Source organism: Heterodontus francisci, chromosome 8 (assembly GCF_036365525.1).
Source record: "Heterodontus francisci isolate sHetFra1 chromosome 8, sHetFra1.hap1, whole genome shotgun sequence".
Taxonomy (NCBI): domain Eukaryota; kingdom Metazoa; phylum Chordata; class Chondrichthyes; order Heterodontiformes; family Heterodontidae; genus Heterodontus; species Heterodontus francisci.
The window spans coordinates 15,594,798-15,610,690 of NC_090378.1; positions in this window are offsets into that span (position 1 = coordinate 15,594,798).

Genomic DNA, 15,893 nt, shown 5'->3' on the forward strand with positions numbered 1-15,893 from the left:
ACCCATATTGCCTCGCTGCATGGCCCCTCCGAGGTGTCCTCCCGCAGTACAGCTGTGATATTCTCCTTAACAAGTAATGCAACTCCCCCACCCCTTTTACATCCCCCTCTATCCCGCCTGAAGCTTCTAAATCCTGGAACATTTAGCTGCCAATCCTGTCCTCCCTCAACCAAGTCTCTGTAATTGCAACAACATCATAGTTTCAGGTACTAATCCAAGCTCTAAGTTCATCTGCCTTACCTGTTATACTTCTCGCATTGAAACAAATGCACTTCAGACCACCAGTCCCCCTGTGCTCCACAACATCTCCCTGCCTGCTCTTCCTCTTAGTCTTACTGGCCTTATTTACTAGTTCCCCCTCATTTATTTCACTTGCTGTCCTACTGCTCTGGTTCCCACCCCCCGCCACACTAGTTTAAACCCTCCCGCGTGATGCTAGCAAACCTCGCAGCCAGGATATTTGTGCCCCTCCAGTTTAGATGCAACCCGTCCTTCTTGTACAGGTCCCATCTGTCCCTGAAGAGATCCCAATGGTCCAGATATCTGAAACCCTCCCTTCTACACCAGCTGCTCAGCCACGTGTTTAGCTGCACTATCTTCCTATTTCTAGCCTCATTGGCACGTGGCACAGGGAGTAATCTCGAGATTACAACCCTAGAGGTCTTGTCTTTTAATTTTCTATCCAACTCCCTAAACTCCCCCTGCAGGACCTTGTCACTCTTCCTGCCTATGTCATTGGTACCGATGTGTACCACAACCTCTGGCTGTTCACCCTCCCCTTTCAGAATACCCCCTGTCCATTCAGAGACATCCTTGACCCTGGCACCAGGGAGGCAACATACCATCCTGGAGTCTCTTTCACATCCACAGAAGTGCCTATCTGTGCCCCTGACTATAGAGTCCCCTATAACTATTGCTCTTCTGCGCTTTGTCCCTCCCTGCTGAACAACAGTGCCAGCCATGGTGCCACTGCTCTGGCTGCTGCTGTTTTCCCCTGATAGGCCATCCCCCCCAACAGTATCCAAAACGGTATACTTGTTAGAGAGGGGGATAGCCACAGGGGATCCTTTCAGATCTCTACATTTCTCACAGATAATAACATCAGCGATTGTAGGATTTTGGCACCAGAACAGTTTGCACTGGTTATTTCCAAACATTGGCTTCTGGCAATATAACATGTCATTAGGTCCCACCAGTCACCATCTGCTTCCACTCTCATATCTCCACCCATCACCCACCTTTTACCTCTACTAGATCTGGTTTCACTACCATGGCCATTCCCCACATTGAGGCACTCATTCCCATTCTGGATTTGGTCAGCATCTCCTCATATCAATCTGCTTTACTCACACAGCTTCTCATGTACTTTTTAGCCCTGTTTTTCTTTAATTCATTCACAGGATGTGGGCGTCGTTGGCAAGGCCATCATTTCTTGCCCATTCCTAATTGCGCCCAAGAAGTTGATGGTGAATTGCCTTCTTGACAACTTTGTGGCTTGCTCGGCCATTTCAGACTGAAGTTTAGAGTCAACCACATTGCTGTGGGTCTGGAGTCACATATAGGCCAGACCAGGTAAGGATAGCAGATTTGCTTCCCTAAAGGGCATCCGTGAACCTGATGGATTTTTTACACTATTGCTACTACATCATATTTCCACATGACTATTTGTGTTTAGCTTCCAACCTTTCACCACTATTTGTGCGGTTACATACATGCATTCTAAACCTGTCTCTGTATTCTTCTTAGTCCTTTATCTGCTCCTATTTAATATAGTACCATTTCCTTCTCTATTACTAACCAACACCCTCACTTTACACAACTTATTCCCCTTTTCTACTTCTATATGCTGGTGCCCATCCCCCTGCCTATTTAATTTAAACCCTCCTCCAACCACATTAGTGAACCTCCCTGCAAGGACGTTATTCCTAGTCCTGTTGAGGTGCAGCTTATCCCTTTTGAATAGGTGTCTCCTGCCCAAAACTGGCCAGATGCCCTAAGAATCTGAAGCCCTTTCTACTGCTACAAGCCACACATTGATCCTCCTTATCTTCCTATTTCTGTCACAAACAGACGGCACTTGGAGTAATCCTGGGAGACTACCTTTGAGATCCTATCTTTTAACTTCCTGCCGAGCTTCTAAAAATCTGACTGTAAGACCTCAATACCTGCCCTCTCTATGTCATTGGCACCAACATGTACCACAACTTCTAGCTCACTCCCTTCCCCCTGCAGAATATCCTGCACCCTCTTCATGACATCCTTTATTCTGGCACCATGCAGGACTCATGATGACTGTTACAGAAATACCTGTCTGTCCCACTAACTATGGAATCTCCTATAACAACTGCATTTCTACTCTTCACTGTTCCCTCCTGTGCAGTCCCTTGCCCATCGGTGATATGGGCTGGACTGCGCTCCTTTGAGGTGTTGTCACTCCCAGCAGTCTCCAATGCTGAGTACCAGTTTGAGAGTGGCACACACCCTGAAGACTCCTGCACTTCCTATTCTTCCAGATGGCCACCCATCTACTAACCTGAATTCTCACTGCCTGTGAGGTGACCACCTCCTGGAGCATACAATTAGGAAACTCTTATCCTCCATGATGCTCAGCAGTGACTCTAGCTACCCCTCCGGCTTGGAAATCCTGAGCTCGGGCTCAAGCAGCTAGAGACAGTTCCTACACACATGGTTCCCCCCGCAAGATACATGAAGTGTCCTGAAGTTCCCACATGGTGAAGGAATTGCAAGCAATAGGTCTCAGCGTCTCAGCTGCCCATCCATGATCTAAAAAATCTCTGTTCTCTCTTTTAGAATCTAGTTTGTATCTTTTTTTAATTTGTTCATGGGATCTGGGTATCGCTGGCAAGGCCAACATTTATTGCCCATCCCTAGTTGCCCTTGAGAAGGTGGTGGTGAGCTGCCTTCTTGAACCACTGCAGTCCATGTGGGGTAGGTACACCCACAGTGCTGTTAAGAAGGGAGTTCCAGGATTTTGACCCAGCGACAGTGAAGAAACGGCGATATAGTTCAAAGTCAGGGTGGCATGTGGCTTGGAGGGGAACTTGCAGATGGTGGTGTTCCCATGCATCTGCTGCCCTTATCCTTTTAGGTGGCAGAGGTCATGGGTTTAGAAGGTGCTGTCTAAGGAGCCTTGGTATGTTGCTGCTGTGCATCTTGTAGATAGTACACACTTCTGCCATTATGCATCAGTGATGGAGGGACTGAATGTTTGTGGATGGGGTGCCAAGACTGCTTTGAACTGGATGGTGTCAAGCTTTTTGAGTGTTGTTGGAGCTGCACCCACCCAGGCAAATGGAGAGCATTCCATCACACTCCTGACTTGTGCCTAGTAGATGGTGGACAGGCTTTGGGGAGTCAGGAGGTGAGTTACACAGCACTGAAACAGGCCCTTCGGCCCACCGAATCTGTGCTGACCATCAACCACCCATTTATACTAATCCTACATTAAACCCATTTCCTTCTCGCATCCCCACCTTCCCTCAATTCTCCTATCATCTACCTACACCAGGGGCAATTTATAATGGCCAATTTACCTATCAACCTGCAAGTCTTTGGCATGTGGGAGGAAACCAGAACACCCAGAGGAAACCCACGCAGTCACAGGGAGAACTTGCAAACTCTGCACAGGCAGTACCCAGGACCGAGCCCAGGTCACTGGAGCTGTAAGGCTGCGGTGCTAACCACTGCGTCACAGGATTCCTAGCCTCTAACCTGCTCTTGTAGCCACGTTATTTATATGCCTACTCCAGTTCAGTTTCTGGTCAATGGCAACCCCTAGGATGTTGATAGTGGGGGATTCAGCGATCGTATGCCATTGAACGTCAAGGGCAAATGGTTAGATTCTCTCTTATTAGAGATGGTCATTGCCTGGCACTTGTGTGGCATATATGTTATTTGTCACATATCAGCCCAAGCCTGGATATTGTCCAGGTCTTGCTGCATTTCTACACGGACTGCTTTAGTATCTGAGGAGCCATGAACATTGTGCAATCATCAGCGAACATCCCCACTTCTGACCTTATAATTGAAGGAAAATCATTGATGAAGCAGCTGAAGATGGTTGGGCCTAGGACACTACGCTGAGGAGCTCCTGCAGTGATGTCCTGGAGCTCAGATGATTTACCTCCAGCAACCACAACCATCTTCCTTTGCGCTACGTATGACTCCAACCAGCGGAGAATTTTCCCCGATTCACATTGACTCCAGTTTAGCTAGGGCTCCTTGATGCCATACTCAGTCAAATGCTGCCTTGATGTCAAAGGCAGTCACTCTCACCTCACCTCTTGAGTTCAGCTCCTTTGTCCATGTTTGAACCAAGGCTGTAATGAGGTCAGGAACTGAGTGGCCTTGGCGGAACCCAAACTGAGCATCACTGAGCAGGTTATTGCTAAGCAAGTGCTACATGATAGCACAGTTGATGACACCTTCCATCACTTTACTGATGATTCAGAGTAGACTGATGGGGCAGTAATTGGCCGGGTTGGACTTGTCCTGCTTTTTGTGTACAGGACATACCTAGCAATTTTCCACATTACCAGGTAGATGCCAGTGTTGTAGCTGTACAGGAACAGCTTGGTTAGGGGTGTGTTAAGTTCTGGGGCACAGGTCTTCAGTACGATTACTGAATGTTGTCAGGCCCTATAACTTGTGCAGAATCCATTGCTGGGGCCTTGACAGAAATCTTTGCATCCTCATTGGCTACAGGTGAGGTCCCAGAGGACTGGAGAATTGCCAATTTTGTGCCTTTGTTTAAGAAGGGTGGCAAGGATAATCCAGGAAATTATAGGCCGGTGAGCCTTACGTCAGTGGTAGGGAAACTATTAGACAGGATTATTCGGGACAGGATTTACTCCCATTTGGAAACAAACAAACTTATTAGCGAGAGACGGCATGGTTTTGTGAAGGGGAGGTCGTGTCTTACTAATTTGATTGAGTTTTTTGAGGAAGTGACGAAGATGATTGATGAAGGAAGGGCAGTGGATGTTATCTATATGGACTTTAGTAAAGCCTTTGACAAAGTCCCTCATGGCAGACTGGTACAAAAGGTGAAGTCACACGGGATCAGAGGTGAGCTGGCAAGATGGATACAGAACTGGCTCGGTCATAGAAGTCAGAGGGTATCAGTGGATGGGTGTTTTTCTGAATGAAGGGATGTGACTAGTGGTGTTCCGCAGGGATCAGCGCTGGGACCTTTGCTGTTTGTAGCATATATAAATGATTTGGAGGAAAATGTAGCTGGTCTGATTAGTAAGTTTGCAGATGACACAAAGGTTGGTGGAGTTGCGGATAATGATGAGGATTGTCAGAGGATACAGCAGGATATAGATCGGTTGGAGACTTGGGCGGAAAAATGGCAGATGGAGTTTAATCAGGACAAATGTGAGGTAATGCATTTTGGAAGGTCTAATGCAGGTGGGAGGTATACAGTAAATGGCAGAACCCTTAGGAGTATTGACAGGCAGAGAGATCTGGGCGTACAGGTCCACAGGTCACTGAAAGTGGTAACGCAGGTGGATAAGGTTGTCAAGAAGGCATACGGCATGCTTGCCTTCATCGGTCGGGGCATAGAGTATAAAAATTGGCAAGTCATGTTGCAGCTGTACAGAACCTTAGTTAGGCCACACTTAGAATATTGCGTGCAATTCTGGTCGCCACACTACCAGAAGGACGTGGAGGCTTTGGAGAGGGTACAGAGGAGGTTTACCAGGATGTTGCCTGGTCTGGAGGGCATTAGCTATGAGGAGAGGTTGGAAAAACTCGGATTGTTTTCACTGGAACGACGGAGGTGGAGGGGCGACATGATAGAGGTTTACAAAGTTATGAGCGGCATGGACAGAGTGGATAGTCAGAAGCTTTTTCCCAGGGTGGAAGAGTCAGTTACTAGGGGACATAGGTTTAAGGTGCGAGGAACAAAGTTTAGAGGGGATGTGCGAGGCAAGTTTTTTACACAGAGGGTGGTGAGTGCCTGGAACTTGCTGCCAGGGGAGGTGGTGGAAGCAGATACGATAGCGACGTTTAAGAGACATCTTGACAAATATATGAATAGGAAGGGAATAGAGGGATATGGGTCCCGGAAGTGCAGAAGGTGTTAGTTTAGGCAGGCATCAAGATCGGAGCAGGCTTGGAGGGCCGAATGGCCTGTTCCTGTGCTGTATTGTTCTTTGTTCAGTCATTTCTTGATATCATGTGAAGTGAATCGAATTGGCTGAAGACTGGCATCTGTGATGCTGGGGACTTCAGGAGGAGGCCAAGGTGAATCATCCACTCAGCACATCTGGCTGAAGATTGTTGCAAATGCTTTAGCCTTATCTTTCGCACTGATGTGCTGGGCTCCCCCATCATTGAGGATGGGGATATTTGTGGAGCCACCACCTCCAGTTAGTTGTTTAATTGTCCACCATTATTCACGACTATATGTGACAGGACTGCAGAGTTTAGATCTGATCCATTGGCTTTTGGATCGCTTAGCTCTGTCTGTCGCATGCTGCTTACACGTTTGGCATGCAAGTGGTCCTGGTTGTAGCTTCACCAGGTTGACACATCATTTGAGGTATGCCTGGTGCTGCTCCTGGCATGCATTCCTGCACTCTTCATTGAACCAGGGTTGGTCCCCAGGCTTGATGGTAATGGTAGGATATACCGGGCTTATGAGGTTACAGATTATGGTTGAATACAATTCTGCTGCTGCTAATGGCCCACAGCGCCTCATGGATGCCCAGTTTTGCATTGCTAGATCTGTTCAAAATCTGTTCAAACTACTAATTTAAATTAATGCCTTTAGACCTGCTCTGTGATCATTCAGTTACTGTTATACTTACCCTGATTTTGCTGACGATGCTTTTAGTTTTATTTTAACCTTGCCCCTGGCAATCACTCCACTCTGCTTCTCTGTCCCTGAACTCCTTCAGCAATAAAGAAGAGCGGGGCAGTTCTTCCCAATGTTGTGGCTAATATTTATTCTCAATATTAAATACTCAATTAAAGTCCAAAAAAAGATTATCTGGTCATTATCACATTGCTCTTTGTGGAACCTTAGTGTGTGCAAATTGATTGTCGTGTTTCCTACATTGGGCAATAAAATTGGATGAGGTACTATGGAGAACAGCCCTGCCGTTCTTTGAAATACTGCCATGAGATCTTTTACTCTCACCTGAGAAGGCAGTTCACCACCACCTTCTCAAGGGCAATTAGGGATGGGCAATAAATGCTGGTCTAGCCAGCAATGCCCACATCCCAGGAACGAATAAAAAAAAAGGTTGGGGCCTCGCTTTAAGTTCTCAGCTAAAAGACAGCACTTCCAAAAGTGCAGTGCTCCTTCAGCTCTGTGCCGCGGTGTTAACCTGTGTTATGTGCTCAAGTCTCTGGCGTAGAATTTGAATCCACAGCCTTCAGATTTAGAAGAAAACATGCTGCCAACTGAACACAATCAATGTCACAGGCTGAGCTAGTACTAAGCAGGAATAGAGAGAGGTTTAGGGGCAGTGTTAAATGGCAAAGTGAAAGAGAAGGATGGAGCAGGAGGTAGCGAAAATCTGAATGGCCAAGGACAAGAGTTCCAAATAGCTGAAGGATCAACTACTGATGGTGGAGCATTACAGCAAAACTATTTTATTAAATTCCATTCTTGGCATGTGAGCATCACTAGCAAGACCTAATTTATTACCCATCCCTTATTGTCCTTAAGCAAGTGTTGTGAGCCACCTGCAACTGAGAGGCTTAGTAGGCCATTTCAGAGGGCAGTTAAGAGTCAACCACATTGCTGTGGGTCTGGAGTTCGATTGAGTAAAGATGGCAGATTATAAGCAAGAAGCTGTCACATTTATGACCGTACACAAGATGTAACAACACTCTTTGGGTGCGGAGTCATATTCCTGTTATCTAATGCCAAGAAAACATGCTGTGCCAAAGGAGAATTTTTAATTCATCAGTTGGAAATCTACATTAAACTTTTAAAAAGGAAAGCTGGGATTCTCCAGTTAACTTTAAGTACTAAAAACTTACTTCTTTCTTGTTTAAATTCAAGAAGACATGGTTGATTGGTTCTTTTATGATCACAACAAAGGTAAAAGGTTAAACACTCCCTCAAGTGGTAAGCACAACCACTGTTTAAAAAGGAATAAACCCTGTTGCGGTCAAACAAAGGGGAAGGACAAGAGGGGAGCCTTGCGACCCCTCCCCACCTGGCCGTAACAGTGTCTTGTTCTGTTCCCTAGGTTTATGTAAAATGTTATTTTCCACATTATTCTGGCCAGTGTGCCATTCCATGCAGTGCCAGCAGATGGAGCACTCTGCCTTCATAATGAAGTTTTTCCAGTTAGTAATTTGCACGGAATCTAAGGCACACAAACGGGCATTTGGCCCAACTGATCTCACTCTAATGACCTCTTTCCATCCATCCCCCCATATATTCTCCTTCATTCCCTTCTCCCTCACCTATACCTCAAGTGCCTTGATGGCCTTTTACAGTGCAAGCTGCTGTTGTTAAGTGTGTAAGTTGCCGCTTAAATGAATCTCAGAGGATAAGCTTGGAATGATGATGGAGACCCCACCAAAGATTTTACTGTTTCTAGCTCTCTCGGTAGCAAAAAGGGAGAAAACAGGTCAGTCTGCAAACCACCAGCTGAAGAGATAGCAATCAAAGGCAGAACACCATCATGCCTTAAAACTGGAGACCACAACATCGTAAGGTCTCCAAGCCTGTTCCTTTTCAAGTCCACCAGTACAGAAAACTGACCTCCTAGTAATAAGTCTACAAGCAACTAACTTCGTAACCTGCTGAAAATCCACCTCTTCGAGAGAATCCTGCAACAATTTTGATATACGACTCTGGCTATCGAATTCATCAAACTACACTTCAGGAGTGAAAACACCTTGTTCATCGGGCCAGCAACACATGCCTCTTCCCCAAGACGAGCCAAATCACATGACTTAGAACTATTCCTTTGCTTGTAAATTGTGAAAGTGCACACCATCCTTTTTAACGGCTTTCTTTCTCGAGTGAGTGTGTGTGTGTGTGTGTGTGTGTGTGTGTCCATGTGTGTGTCTGTGTGTTTCTCTGGTGTGTGATATAGCATCAGACTTTCGTGTTGAACATGTGAATAAAGAGGTGGCAGATGGAATTTAATACTGACCAGTGTGAGGTGATGCATTTTGTCAGAAGGAATGGGGAGAGGCAATGTAGACTTAATGGCAGAGTCCTAAAGAGTATGCAGGAACAAAGGGACCTGGAGGTGCATGTGCATAGATCCTTGAAGGTGGCAAGACATATTGAGAAAGTAGTTAATAAAGCAGATGGTATCTTGGACTTCATAAATAGAGGCATAGATTATAAAAGCAGGGAAGTTATGCTGAACCTTTATAAAGCTCTGGTTTGGCCCCAACTGGAGTATTGTGTCCAGTTCTGGTCACCACACTGCAGGAAGGATGTGAGGTCCTTGAGAGGGTGCAGAGGAGATTTGCAGAGGAGAATGGTTCCAGGGATGGAGGATTTTAGTTACAAGGTTAGGCTGGAAAAGCTGGGTTTGTTTTTCTTAGAACAAAGGAGATTGAGGGGAGATTTAATAGAAGTGTACAAGATTATGACAGGCTTAGATAGGTTAGACAAGGAAAAACTGTTCCCATTAACAAATGATACAAGGACTAGATGACACAGGTTGAAAGTTTTGAACAAAAGATGCAGGGGGAATATGCGGATGCACTTTTTTACGCAGGGGTTGGTAATGGCATGGAACTCACTGCCCACAAGCATGGTGGAAGCGGAGATGATCACTGACTTCAAGAGGAAGTTGGATGGCGACCTGAGAGAAATAGACTTGCAAGGCTACGGAGATTGAGCCAAGAAGTGGGACTGACAGCATAGTTCCGTGGAGAGCCAGCATGAACTCAATGGGCTGAATGGTCTCCTTATGTGTCATATCTGACTCTGTGACTCCAAGTATTGCCAACGTAGCACTATGCTATATAAATGAGAATATTCCAGGTTTGAATCCCAATCCTTGCTGCGTTAGTTTGCTCCACTCCTGAGTTGATGTATCTTAGCATAAAACAAAAGTGCAGGTCATAGAGCAGTTATGATATAAGGGCCTTATAGCTGAGGATAGAAAGTGAGAAGCTTGTGAAGAAGTAACGGAAGAGGAAATAAGGCCAGTCACTAAACTGAATTGAGCAAGTGTAACATGAGGTCTCTCACAGCCTTTGCATCCTTGTATGTGTTGTCTGTGAGTATCATTTCCTCTAATAACATTTATAAGCAAAGATTCTGCATGTAAAACCTTAATTTCTGGCACAGAACAATTCCCAGCTGGTTTCTATTCTTATAAAACACCTAGCATCTGATTTTCGCAGTGGGATCTGCTCATACTCAACAATGTAATCATTTTCAGAAAAGCGCATTCCTCCTTTTATTCCCTTCCATTTTTCCTAAGTGTTGACTGCCAATAGACATCAGGTTCAAAGATCCTACCTATTGCACCATCGCAAATCAGACAGCAACTCTGGATGTCACTGAATGAAGGAAAGACTTATATTTGTCCCATTGCTGTTTGTGGGACTTTGCACAAAAATGGTTCCTTCATTACCTACACACCAGCAGTCACTGCTCTTCAAAAGAACTAAATATATCTGAAACACCTTTGGGGTCTATATCTCAAGGCATGTCAGGTACACCGAAATGATTTGAAGTGCAGCACCTCTTGCTATGCAAACAGTAAATCAGCCAATTTGCGCACAGCAAGGTCCCACAAACAGCAACGGGGGTGAATGACCATGCAGGTTGTTTTTAGTTGAGGGAGTTTGTTGTTGAGATCTGAGGAGAACCCTCTGCTTGTCTTCAAATAGTGACATAAGACCATAGGGACGGAGAGGGAGCAATGCATTGGGGAGGTATTTGGAAGTGGGGTGGAACCCACCTGATTGGAGCGGGGGGGGGGGGGAAGCCCTTCTTCTGCCTTTCCCCCATGACCAGGGGGCATACATGAATATAGTGGTTATATTACTGGAACTTGCCTGTGCCAACTCTTAGAAAGAGCCAGACCCTCTCCCCAGCTCTTTCCCCATAATCCTGCAAATGCTTCCTTTTCATGAATTTAATTAATTCCCTTTTGAAAGTTATAATTGAATCTGCTTTCACCATGCTTTCAGGCAGTGCATTCCAGATCATAACAACTCACTGTGTAAAAAGATTTCTCCTCATCTCCCTCTGGGCCTTTTGCCAATTCACTGGAAGCCACTCCTTTGCTGGTGTCACTGCATGCTAATATTTAGGTGAGTTGTTAGGTGATATGTTTTGTTGTCACTGTGGGCTTCTAAACCTATTTTGATCTCCTCCACGCTTAACAGAGGAATTTCCCAGATTTCATTTTCCCCGAACTGGCTGACCGTTTTATTTCCTTGTTTTTTTTTTGACTCTCCCAGATAAAGGGGCTGCTGGCTGGTGAGAACTCTGCGGCTCATGATGTTGAGTTGCAACACGATTGTATGGGACATGCTCAATGGACCAGCGTTCTGTCATGTTCGTCAGTAAAATCCATCTCTTTGATGAAACCTTTTGCTCAGCTCTCCTACTTTGGCTCAGTTTCCATTTTCTTTCTGCTTCTGTGAATTACCTACACTAAAGGCTCTATTTTTAAATGCATGTCATTACGTCATGCTAGTTGATCTCAGTGGAGGGCAAAGCAGTGATAGGAACTCTACACCGGGGCCAATTCATGGACAGGGCAACTCAAGTAGGCTCCTTACTCCCTATGTTATGCAGACACAGCGGCTGGAAGGCCTGCCTGTATGGCTGTCAGTTGAGAGCAGCATCAGACTCAGCTAGCACACATCCCATTGTTGAAAAGCCTGCTGATAATCACCGCCTATGCTCCAACATGATAAGTGTCCATTTGAGTGAGGTAGAGAGGGCTGTGGGCATTCTTAGCACGGTACCCAGACCTTTGGAAGAAGAGGATAGGTAGGGGTATAAACTGGAATAAAAGTGTTTCATGATCTGGATCATGCTGGACCAGCTAAAAGGCCATGATGATAAAACTAGAGAATGGTTAGACAAGATTCCAGAGATCGAAAGCAAAGCGAACATCAGGCAGTCCAATGATGAAAGCAACACTTTTTGCAGTGTCAGCCATGTCTCAGTAGGTAGCACTCTCACCCTTAAACCAGAAGGTTATGAGTTCAAATTCCACTCCAGAGCCAGGAATGCATAATGTAGACCAAGGGCTAGCAATCTTTATTCTTGAAAAGACTTTTTTTTTTAAATTTGCCGAATATAAAAACTATTGGGAGCCGCAAGAGGAAATTTCAGCATTTCTGAACCAAATACTTGGCAAATTGCCAAGTGTCTCTGGTAGAATGCATCATTTTCAAATATAATAAATAAAATACAGCTACTGAATTTAAGCCTCAATAGAATAAAATCTAAATTAAAATAGACCTAACTCTGAAATATCTTGTTTTTGACTTTTCTTATTATAATTTTGTCAAACAAACTATAATATAAGATGCATAGAATTAAGATGATTTTTTGTCAGCTGTTGATTCTTGCAATAAAAATAAGCTTCTAATAGCACATTCAGAATAATTTATTGTCTCAGTTATATTAGAATCAATAATAATCACAACCGTAGAACCATTTCCATGAACCAAAGGCATTATCTATAACCATGGTGCAACTGTACCACTCGAGCAGGTTTATTTACAGTATGATGATAGTTTTCGTTAAAATAATCATTTGAAACTGTAAAGTGCAGCATAATGATTCACTTTTCCTCTCCACAATAAAAACACAGCACTTACCTTTCTTGACTTATCTACCCTCTGTAAGTGGTTTTCTCTGGTGTACCGAAAACACACCTCTTACTACAAGTTCTGGATGATCAGGATTATATGGACAGATCAGACTCGGACCCACATTTTTCGGGCTCAACCGTATTGTGTTTAATAAGATTAACAATAACACTCATAAACAGTACAAAGCAGTACAACCCTGGCTTGTCCAACAAGCCCTACCGTGCTAAATTACCATGGCCTAATAAAAGAACCCTCCCGTGAAATAAACTAACATTGAACCCCCAGCACTAAACCCCTCTAAGGTTTGGTTGGGACTTACAATCACCCCCTCACACAGCTAAGTGGTCTTGTGGATGTGTTGGCGCAGGCAATATGCTCACCCTGATTGCCCGTTGTCTTGCTTGCAGCTTCTTCCTGTACGTCTCACTCCTGGTTCCGTACCACCGACGCAGTATCGAAGTTTCAGTTTGAGTCGAGGTCCGTTGATGAGGGGTGAAGAGCAGCGCTCAGCTGCTGGGGGTGTTCTGTTGAATTGAGCCGAGCCCCACTCGGGAGACTCGCTGTAGATTGATGCTGAGGAGAAAAGAGGAGAGCCAGCAACATTGCCAAACGGCTCCATATATATCCAAAATGCATCACCTTTTCTCCTGCCAATACTGATCAATGTATTGACTCAGGTGATCTGTCTGGACTGACCCCTCCCCAGCCACCCCCACCACCCCCAACCACTCCATGGCCTGGAGTGACTCATAACCTTTGAAATCTTTGTGAAAAATGATATTTTGTTTTCCCGCTCCCAGGCCTGGCACCTGGAGAGACAATGAGTGCTGATTACTGGATGTCTTTCCTTTCCTGAATTGACGGTCCCCATTAGCAGGTAATGGGTTTCAATCTCAAACCGATTCTTGCTAAACTGGCTTATCTCCTGGAAGCCAATGACTCGGCCATCTCCTGCCTTCCACCAGTTTTGATGGGGACTGAGTCGTGACTGTGCTTTACTGAGTTACCTCTCGGGGTATTGTTCCCCGTAACTATGTTAGTTCGTGATGACGTCAATCGGCCTGGGTTCCCTTCCACCCAGCCTGTCAGTGTGTAATGTCCGTTTACAGACGAATGCACCTTAGTCAGGTTAGACTGGCTCGAAACTCCTGCCAGTCAATCCTATTCCCTAAGCCACTCCCACAAGCTTGCCAAACAGTACAGTTCTTTATTGGGGTTTTGGATTTAAAATATGATCCATAAAAATGGCCGGAAAGCTGGTGCTACACCTCCTAGGTGGATGCAAAAGACCCCATGGTACTATTTAAAAGGAGGACATGGGAATTCTGCTCAGTGTCCTAGCCAATATTCATATCCTAAGCCAGATCACTAAAAACAAATTATCTGGTCATTTATCTTATTTGTGGAAGCTTGCTTTATGCAATTTGACTGTCATGTGTCTGGTATTACAACAATGAATGCACATCAAATGCACTTAATTGGCTGTGAAGTGCTTTGGAGCATCCTCAGGTCACGAAAGGTGCTATATAGGAACATAGGAACATAAATGCAAGTTATTTATTTTTGAAGTGATAAAAACATTGCAGGAAATATTCAACATCTCAGCACCATCGGGCAAATCCTACATTATTAACAAAGCTCAAACATGTTGTGTGAAAAAACTGAGAAGCTGTCGAACCTATAGACAACATAATGCACAGATTGCAAAGCAATTGATTAGACGGGGAGGAAAAAATGGTCTCCATTTAATTATTTATAAAAAGAAATAGAAAACATCTAACATGAATAAGAACATAAGAAATAGGAGTTGAAATAGGTCCCTTGGCCCTTTGAGCCTGTTCCACCATTCAATAAGATCATGACTGATATAGTTCAACTCCACACTCCTGCACTATGTCCCTTAATTCCCTTTGTACCCAAAAAATCTATTAACCTCTGTCATGAATATATTCAATGACTGAGCATCCACAGCTCTCTGGGGTAGAGAATTCCAAAGATTCACTACCCTTTGAGTGAAGAAATTTTTCCTCATCTCAGTTCTAAATGGCCAACCACTTATTCTGAGACCATGACCCCACATTCTAGATTCCCCACCCAGGGGAAACATTTCCTCAGCTTTTGCCCTGTAAAGCCCCTTAAGAATTATAAATGTTTCAATTCGATCAACTCTCATTCTTATAAATATAGGCCTAGTCTACTCAATCACTCCTGATAGGATAATCCCCTCAACCTAGGAACTGCGCTAGTGAACCGTCATTGCACTCCCTCTAGGACAAGTATATCTGTCCTTAGGTAAGGAGACCAAAACTGCACACAGTACTACAGGTGTGGCCTCACCAATACCCTATATAATTGTAGTAAGACAGGGGTTCATATGCATAGATCTTCGAAGGTGATAGGACATATTGAGGGAATAATTAGCAAAGCATATGGGATCTTGGGCTTCATAAATAAAGGTATCGCGTACAAAAGCAATGAAGTTCTCCTAAACCTTTATAAAGTTCAGGTTATGCCACAACTAGAGTATTGCATCTAGTCTGGTCACCACACTTTAGGAGGTTTGTGAGGGTCCCTGAGAGGGTGCAGAGGAAATTTACCAGAATGGTTCCAGGGTTGAGGAAATTTAGCTACAAGGTTAGGATGGAGAAGCTGGGGATGTTCTCCTTAGAGCAAAGGAGATTGAGGGGAAATTTGATAGAGGTGTACAAGATTATGACAGGTTTAGATAAGGTAGACAAAGAAAATCTGCTCCCATTAGCTGATGGTACAAGGACAGTTTTACAGTTTTGGGCAGGGGATGCGGAGGGGGATGTGAGGAAGAACTTTTTTGCACAGCAAATAGAAATGACCGAGAACTCTCTGCCTATGAGGGTACTGGAAGTAGAGATGGTCAAAGATTTCAAAGAAAACTGGGTGGGCACTTGAGGAAAATAAACTTGCAGGGCTACGGAGATAGAGCAGAGAAATGGGACTGGCTGGATTGCTCTACAGAGAGATGACATGGACCCAATACTTTAATTGCTCCCCATAAAGTGTTCATCAAATTCCTTCTTAAGTGTTGCGATTGACTTGCCTTCAAAGACTTGAAA